The 9,695-nt window shown below is 42.2% G+C and overlaps 1 protein-coding gene across 1 annotated transcript in view; it reads left to right on the forward strand.

The window, feature by feature from the left end:
* The first annotated feature begins 2,919 nt into the window (after positions 1–2,919).
* Positions 2,920–9,695, forward strand: part of LOC307268117 (cadherin-10-like) — an 87,379-nt gene continuing 80,603 nt past the window's right edge. The window contains exon 1 of the mRNA XM_080050640.1: positions 2,920–3,042. The gene's annotated coding sequence lies outside the window, so the exon portion shown is untranslated. The remainder of the gene's footprint in view (positions 3,043–9,695) is intronic.

The raw sequence follows: 9,695 nt of genomic DNA on the forward strand, positions 1-9,695 counted from the left end.
CTTAATGTGTTGTAAGTATCTTTAAAGAGTCACATTTTTTACATTAACTATTGGCTGCAGCTTTTGGTGAATGCTTTGAGACTTGAAATATACACACTTTTTATGTGAATTGATTGCGTAAAATGTAAATGCTGTTTCTGTTACTGATGCAATGTCTCATGTTACCTTATTTTCAAAACATTTGTAGCCTACATCGTGTGAAATGGAACAAGAATGTTCACTTAAAATGCTCTTTTGATCTGTTGTATATGATACATACATAGGCCTATGTGATTTCTTGTAGTTACATAATACATTTTTCAGAAAAAACCTCCATTGTCTCCAATGAAAAACTTGCTATCTCAAAAGTCTCACTTTTTTTGCAAACATAGGTTTGGCACAAGGCTAGCAAAGTTTCAAAGCACATTTGCCTAATATACAGTAGCTCGCCTTAAACGTATCATCAACATGCCGTGACCCGTCTGGAAAATCCTCCCCAGTTTCACTTGAACTAGGATTAGACTAAACACTTTACTAATCCTGGCAACATCACAAATCAGCATCACACATTTAAGTACACACGCTGACTCTTCCTTATAACTCATAGCCTTGACTTCAGTATAGCAGCAACACAAACAGAAGGCCTATGCGTTGAATAGTATATTACATGTATACGTACACATACAAATGAAATATGACAGATTACAGTGTGTAATCTGGCCAAAATCAGGGCAGTGGATAAAGCATTTTATAAGCTGCATTAGTTTGATTACTCTAAAGCCTTTACAGTTTACAGGGCCGGTGGTCAGTAATCACATTTCGTCTAACCTTCTTCTCTCAAAAAGGGATTTTATTGACATCATTAGCAACTATTAGCATCTATGGAGTGTGTAGAAAACAGATGTACCCTGCGTTCCAAATCACATACTTTTTTTCTTTTTACTACACTACATACTAAAGTACAGAAGAGTTTTAAGGGCCACAGGAGAAAAAAAAATTAGATAAGGAAGTTTTTTTTTTTTCATAATGTCGAGAAATGTCAAGAATAAAGATGAATACTCCCAAATGCTATTGGAGTTAATAGGGCATTTATGTATTTTCAGCACAATTGACGTGCGTGTATTGGGACATCCTAAATCTTTTTTCTGGCATACTTAATAGTAGGGAAGTATGGGGATTGGAACACAGGGTCAGTTTCACTTGAGAGGTAAGGGAAGGTCTTACCTGCTCATTTGAAGCATAGCAACCGCAAAAAACTCGAATAAAATTGGTGTATATTCTTTTTCAAAATAGTGTTTTTTGAAAGCGACGGTTGTAGGCACAATCCATGTCCAAGCAAGTCAAATGGGTTAGCATGCAATGGGTGACCTCCTTATGTTTTGTTTTTTTCATCTTTCTTGTAGGACTATTGGTCGAATTATTACTACGAATATTACAAAGTGTTATAGGAAGAGAAATGTACCAAGTATCAGTGGATACAATATAAGAAACACCTCCCAATATATAACACAAACCATTAACTAAAGCCTCCACAACGATCATATTGTTGAAAAATCATCTCTTTTTCAATATAAAACTGAACCATTTATTACCTTAATGGAATCGTTAATAGCAGGGATGTTTTTGCGAGAAAATTAAAAAAAATAGAAATGAAAGATAATCATTAGAAAGTGTCTTTATCCTTGTGAGGAATATGATTATTAAAAGCACAGTTGCAGCAGTGGGCTGTATTCGTAACAGGCTACTTTAAAAACCCTGTCATTTTGCCATTTTCGTGATAGCTGCTGGTGAATTTATTACAATTTCTTGTTCTAAATAGCGAGTTGTAATTAGCCATTGTAATCATACATGATCTATAGCTTCCAATGTAACGTCTACATGGAAAATCAGGGATTCTAACTGCAAGGCTTTTTACAAAAATAACCATTTATTGATTGCCTCAAAACCCACATCGCTCAACCTCTGACTTTCAATCAGGTCTTATGTACATCTAGAAAGATAATACAAAACATGTGGTTTATGTTACTTAGTCAATACAATGTGTGTGATACCAATATTTTCATAAATAGAACCTGTGCATCATTTGAAATTGACCTGTAATTTTTACTTATGATACCCTTTTTTGCACGTGAACCAATTATCCTAGACCAGCCTTTGACTAGACAAGTCTAAAAAGGACACAGCCATCTGTGCTCAAAAGAAAAAATAAATAATTAGATTGGTAATCAAATCGTGACCTTAAGCCCTCATGCTACCGACATGGGGTCAACATGACACGTTAAATGGGATAATTACATAGGCAAGGCAAGTTTATTTATATAGCACAATGCAGGCCACTCAAAGTGCTTCACAGGGTCACAACATACGTTAAGATTAAAATACATCAAGGATAGAATACCCATCAGAAAAAGTGAGAAAAAAAATTGTAGGCTACAATTGTTGTACATTGCCTAACTTGTGTGCTTTTCTTTATAGCATCTACATGTACAGATCATTTAGAAAATCTACAAAAATAACCATTTATTGATTGCTTGTAAAACCCACACTCAACCTCTGACTCTTCAACTAGTAATCAGGGAATATGCTAATTGTATTTAAAAGAAAAAGAACGCACGCAAACCGTTTGGCTGCTATTATTAGACTCTAACCTGGTCGCCTAGTGTCTGAATCACTAATCTGTCCCATTCTTTCCATCGTTCCCTTTGTTTAAATAGGCTATCGGTCCTTTTTTCATTTTTTTCTTTTTTTCTTCAATCTCTTCCTCGCCCTCTTGCGTTGTGTGTTGTGCTGGGGACCGTTTGAATGGCAGCCAATGGGGAGGGCAGCCTCCAGTCCTCAGCCTCCCTGACATCCACACACACACACACACACACTGAGAGAGAGAGAGAGAGAGAGAGAGAGAGAGAGAGAGAGAGAGAGAGAGAGAGAGAAAGAAAGAAGAAGTGATGCAGCGCAGTTGAGGTGGAAACAACGGCTCAACAAAAGCTGCGGTGGATCGGATACACTTCGCTTCCAAAGACAATTTTATTTATTTCATCCATATAACATAAACTTCAATACAAGGTGAGCGATCGCGGGGTTAGCTTCTATTGTTTTTTCTTCTACAACTTATTATCGGCTATGGGAAAGAAATGCTCTCGCTTGTATTGTGGTATATAGCCTACCTTTTGTAACGGGGGAGATAAGCTCAAGATGCGTGTGTCGCCTGTTATGAATGGTCCGATCCTAGGTTATTCTGGGTTGCTTTCTGCCTGCCTGCCTGCCTGCCTGCCTATACTGGCTTGGCTTGGCTGCTTCGGCTGCCGCGCTCATAAATGACCTATGCAGGAATAGTTGTATCGCTTATATAAGAAATAGAACATCATCTCTTCCTATGAAAATGTGCGCGTGGACTACTAATCTATATCGACTAATTATTGGAATGGCTTCGGGCGCTTTTCTTTTAATTGGATATGAGTTAGGTTATTCGGAAGTTATTTTGTATGCACGTTCCCCATGCCCCCCCCCCCCCCCCCCCCCCCCCCCCCGCCATTCATCATTACATTATTAAACTTACAGCGGATGGGTTAATCGATGGTCAGCGAGTGAATGCTGTCAACTTTTGCATCAAGGTTAACGATAATGTTCATGTATATTTGAGTCTGTGTAGAAAGTGAGCGCAGCCCTTTGGGTACAGAGGTCCTATACACGGTGCAGTGCGATATATGCCCCGCCGCGCTGAAGTGTTGCGAGCGTGCATGCAGTAGGCCTACTAACACACTACAGTATACATGGGCTGGTGGAAACGCACATTTTTACCTTATTTTTTGCACGTTTTGAAAACTTCATGGTTTTCAAATGCTGGTTTGTGTACCCATCCCTAGCGATCCCTACTCCAATAATGGTCGTCTTTTTAATGTCATTTTCTTTATTAACATATTCTTTTTAATATGCCTTTGTAGCTTATGTATAACACTTTGTATCGGTCTGTTTTATAAATAGTGCTATATGAATTCACATTGACTTCCTTGGCAAAAGCCACGAGGATGCAAAGCAATGCAGGTGGGACAGCCTGCTCTGACAAAGACGCATGGCTGTCCATCTATCTATCTATCTGTGGCGCCTGCAGTCACATTGTAATAGCCTTATATTCTGTCGCCTACTTGCTGGTTAGAAGGCCCCTGCTTTTTAGGGGGTAGGGGTGAGTAGGGGTGGGGTGAGGGGGGGTGGGGTGGAGCACCCTTGGAGTTGACTCAAGTTTTTTTTTTATTGCACACAACAAGAGCGTCCTCCATCCAGCCTTATTGACTACAAGATGATATCAGTGATGTTGCTGTGCATATTTAATGCGCTCCGATGAATAATGCAGTGGCAAAGGGCTATAAAGGAATTAACTTGGCTTCGGCTTTATGCATAAAGTTGCAGGTGTTGGCAGAGCGGGGTGCTGAATCTTAACAGGGGGGACCATGCTATATGCAGAGATGACAATTGAATTCTAGTGCTGTGGTGGAAAGTTGAAAAGCTGTCCGTTAAAGGTGCAATCAGTGATACTGGAGAATGTTTGTTGTAGTCAAAAAAAAATCACTTCTTTGTCAAAATCAGTGAATATCTCCTCACGATCTGCTACCCAAAATCCAGTGTTAATACACAGCCTAGGCTCTGTAAACTGGTATGTAAACAGAGGGTATGTCAACAAAGGGGGGGGGGGAGGGGGGGGGCGACACACACAACCGTAGCTAGCCACATGCCCATGTACAGAGCCTAGGCTGTGTATTATTAAAACCAATTTTCTTTCAGTGCACACACATTGCAGCAGCAGATTGTGAGGGGAGATTTTCACTGATTTTGACAACACCAGGCATGCTCCAGAATCACTGACTGCCCCTTTAAACCGTTGCCTGCAGATTGCTCCATGTGAGTAAGTGATTGCGCTGGCTCAATGTACTGTAAGCCTGAGGTAATGTGCCCCGAGGCTGCCAAGAAGTTGTTCTAGTGGAGGAGATGTCAACTATTCCGCAATAATCACTCCTCCGATGTGCACTCACACACACACACACACACACTGAGACAGACACACACACACACACACACTGAGACACACACACAGATAGAAACACACACAAACACTCTGAGACACACACACATGCACACAGACACACACACACACACTGTTTTCAAATGACAGATTTTCTTTTTTGTGCTTATCAGGCAAGATTGGGCAACAATGGAGGGCTCTAAATGAGAAGATTTTTGTGTGTTAAAGGCAGGTTAACTCAATTTCCGCGCTTGCTTTTTTCTAAGGGCACAAAGGAGCATGCTATGTGTGAACGGAGATCGTCTGAACCAGGATCCAGGTTTTGTGGTCCAGGGTTTTTTTTCTCTCTCTTGTGCGCTGCGAAAAGGTTTTGAAGTTGAGAGATGAAAGGGACAGAGTCGAATCTGTGCTTGATCAAAGTCGTGCAGAAAACACGGCAGGTGCTGAATATTTAACGTCGCTCTCTCTCGGAAATACAGTTCCTGTGTGTGCGTGTGTGTGTGTGTGTGTGTGCCATACAGTACAGTAGTGTGTGTGCATGTGTGCGTGCTTGTGTGTGCTGTGTGTGTGTGTGTGTGTGTGTGTGTGTGTGTGTGTGTGTGTGTGTGTGTGTGTGTGTGTGTGTGTGTGTGTGTGTGTGTGGGGGGGGCATACAGTACGTATTATCTGTGTGTGTGTGTGTGTGTGTGTGTGTGTGTGTGTGTGTGTGTGTGTGTGTGTGTGTGTGTGTGTGCGTGTGTATCTCTACGGTCCGAGCTGCATGAAGATCCCTTTCGTATGAAGACGTTCAAAGTATCGTCTCAGAAGTGATTTGGACAGGCCACAGTACAGCGGGGAGGATACACACATCACGGCCATCTGCATTCAATGTTGGACCCAGAGCTCAGATAGATGATAGATTACAGTAGAGACAGTGGTTCCTCCTTATGAATCTCTTTCTTCAAGCACTTTGAGTGGCCTTGTGTCTGAAATGTGCAGTACAAATAAACTTGCCTTGCCTTGCCTTCTTCTTCTCTGTCTCATATTTGCGCGGGTCACATGTGCACAAGCTTATGAGGGGGATGTTCCAAAAAAAAAGAAAAAAAAAGATTGAGTCTCAATCTGCCAAGCCTGTCCCTGTGAGTATTGACGTCATCATAGAGTGTGTGTGTGTGTGTGTGTGTGTGTGTGTGTGTGTGTGTGTGTGTGTGTGTGTGTGTGTGTGTGTGTGTGTGTGTGTGTGTGTGTGTGTGTGTGTGCTGGGTGCGTGTGTGTGTCTGTGTATGTGGTTGTGTGTATGTGGTTGTGTGGTTGTGTGTGTGTGTGTGTGTGTGTGTGCTGGGTGCGTGTGTGTGTCTGTGTATGTGGTTGTGTGTATGTGGTTGTGTGGTTGTGTGTGTGTGTGTGTGTGTGTGTGTGTGTGTGTGTGTGTGTGTGTGTGGTTGTGTGTGGGAGGTGGGGGGTTTACCCTGCGGCCTGCAGGGTTGACCATTGACCCAGGCTGATTGCATTATTCCTGCTCCAGATGGGTAGCGTGGTTTTCATGTGTCCTGCTTCATAATATTGAAACATTTTCTTGTCCGTTCTTTTTCTTTTTCTTTCTTGAGTGGCATCTAGTACAAATCAAATCACATCCCAGTGGTCGCTGTCTGTCTGTTTGTCTGTCTGTGTCTGTGTCTGTGTGTGTGTGTGAGTGTGTGTGTGTGTGTGTGTGTGTGTGTGTGTGTGTGTGTGTGTGTGTGTGTGTGTGTGTGTGTGTGTGTGTGTGTGTGTGTGTGTGTGTGTGTGTGTCTGTGTGTGTGTCTGTGCCGAAGCGCGCTCTGAAACCCCTTAGGGAATGTCCGCGTGGCCTTATTTTTCACCGCTAAGTGTGTGTCTTAGGATATTTGTGGACATTTGTCAAGCCCTGCCCCGCATGTACAGCAAGAGGCTTGTGTGTGTGTGTGTGTGTGTGTGTGTGTGTGTGTGTGTGTGTGTGTGTGTGTGTGTGTCTGTGTCTGTGTGCGTGTGTGTACTAGTAAAGCTATTTTTGTGAGAACCGATTTGAGTTTTAGACCTGAGGAGTGAGGACATTTTGGCTGGTTCTCACTTTGGGACAGGCCTTTAAAGGGCTGTTTGAGGGTTAACACTCGGTTTTATGAATTGGGTTTATATTAGGGTTAATGGAAAGATTGGGGTTAGGCATTCACTTTTGATGGTTAGGGTTATGGTAAGGGACTAGGGAATGCATTAGGTCGATTAATGTCCTCACAAGTATAGCTATACAAACGTGTGTGTGTGTGTGTGTGTGTGTGTGTGTGTGTGTGTGTGTGTGTGTGTGTGGCGCTTTCGTTTTCAGGAATGTTTGAAGTCATTGTCAGCGACCACCCCTGGGCATTGTTGTTCACGAGATGCACCTTGATTGTCTGAGTGCATTAGTTACGGTCTGTGTGATCTGATAATAAATCAGGACGTTGTTTGGAGTGTCTGTGTGTGTGTGTGTGTGTGTGTGTGTGTGTGTGTGTGTGTGTGTGTGTGTGTGTGTTTGGAGTGTGTGTGCGAGTGCTCCGGGATTCCTCGCAAGATTTTTTTCCGAGAGTGCCAAATAATTATCTGCGGAGATGTTACATTCTGTGCCAGACAACCGCGGTCTATTCTGTAGTATTATTATTTTATTTTATTTTCCTTTCTTTCTCAAGGACAATGGCCCCCGCTGCTGTACAGGTTGTTTTGGCCTCTCATCGAAAAAATGTCAGATTTGACATTTCCGCCCCCCTCCCCCCCATGTAACCGTGACATTGTCCTATATTTCTACAGGTTCCTTGTTGCCACCAGTGCAAATGTCCTTAAGGCACATTGGCAACCTCATAACTTCCCCCTTACTAAATAGACAGTACACTAATCTGTATTTTATTTTTACAACATAAAAGGGGTCCAAAGTGTTTTTACAGAACATACTTTGGATACAGCCTTTATTTTTATTATTTAGGTCAAAAGGTACCATGTAAAGGTCTTAATCGTGCTGTTTTTGGCATGTTTATAATAAGTCAATGTATCTTAGATAAGTCAACAGACAACATGTGAACAAATCCTTCAGTAATACATAGGATAAGTGCTGAGAATGTTTGAAGTTAAGTGGATGTAAGTGCTTTAGAAGTTTGAATTCTGTCACAGGTTTCAACAAAGATTTTTAAAAGCTTGGACAGTACAACGTCACTGTACAGGAGGACTAAATCCCCCCTCATAAAGCCTGTTGTGCTTGTCTGTGTGTGTGTGTGTGTGTGTGTGTGTGTGTGTGTGTGTGTGTGTGTGTGTGTGTGTGTGTGTGTGTGTGTGTGTGTGTGTAATGTTGTGCTCAGAAGATAAATACACATGAATTCAGACAATTTACGCCTCACTCAACAATGGCTAATTATCTCTCCCTGCTTTGTGCAGTTAGAACACCAATTAGACAGAAATATACTCATACTGTGAATCTATTTTCAACGTGTCTGTCTGTCTGTCTGTCTGTCTGTCTGTCTGTCTGTGTGTGTGTACATTGCTGGATAAAGCTGATAGTATACAGTGCATGGGTGTAAGAGAATGGTGATAACAGAATGGTCCAGATTTCTCTACAGTGTTGCACACAGCGGACGGATGCCACCATGAAATCACTTAGATTCATGTCTTCGGGGCAGGAGACAGTAAATTGCTGCCAATGTTGAATTATGCAGTGTGCCAACAGATTTTTTTTTTCCTATTCCCTCCTCAAAACTGTGGCTTGCCTTCACAGTTTTTCTAAATATGAAGAGTCTGAGACAGATAGATTTGAAAGTCCCATGCTGTAGTGGTGGTAGTGTGCTCGTGAGCGGGAGATGGCTGAAATAGCAATCTTAACTTAATTATCAACAAAGCATTGATAGTTTAGTGAACGTATTTGAAAAAAGTAACATTCACATGTACCTATTTAGACATGTAGACACAAACACACACACAGGAACACACAAAAACACACACACGCACGCACGCACTCACTCTCACACACACACACACACACACACACACACACACACACACACACACACACACACACACACTCACTCACTCACTCTAAGACATACACGCCTATATGACCAAGTGGAGCCCTCTATTTCCTTGTAATTTTTAAAATCCAAAGACACATAAGAAATTGTACTTTCAAGGCCTTTAGTCATAAAAGTTCCCCCAACCACCTATTCAGACATGTAGACACAAACACACAGACTCACACATACAATACATTGAAGTAGGCAGTAGGCATAGTAACACCCACACACACACACACACACACAGAGGCAGAGGCGGAAATGCAAGCAAACAAACGCAGTTACAAAGAGGGAAAGGTGTACAGTTCTCCCCGCACGCTTCTCAGCACAATTTAACAAGATATATTAGTCACCCAGGAGGCACAGCAGAAAACGCCAGGAATCCACACACACACACACACACAGTCACACACACACACACACACACACACACACACACACACACACACACACACACACACACACACAGTCACACACACAGACATCCACAGCAGTACAGCAAGACTGCAGTCTGACAGTGGGAGATAGTGATTTACAACAAAGCCCTGTAGACCATGGCACAATTTCAGAGTTGCTGAAATGACACTGGTAAAGCAGGGGGCATGAAAGTATATACACCAGCCACGTCTCATTTCTTACACCATTTGCCCTAGGAAGAGAGAAGTAGGGGTTGGAGGAAA

Source organism: Ammodytes marinus (genome assembly GCF_949987685.1).
Source record: "Ammodytes marinus genome assembly, chromosome: 21".
Classification (NCBI taxonomy): Eukaryota; Metazoa; Chordata; class Actinopteri; order Uranoscopiformes; family Ammodytidae; genus Ammodytes; species Ammodytes marinus.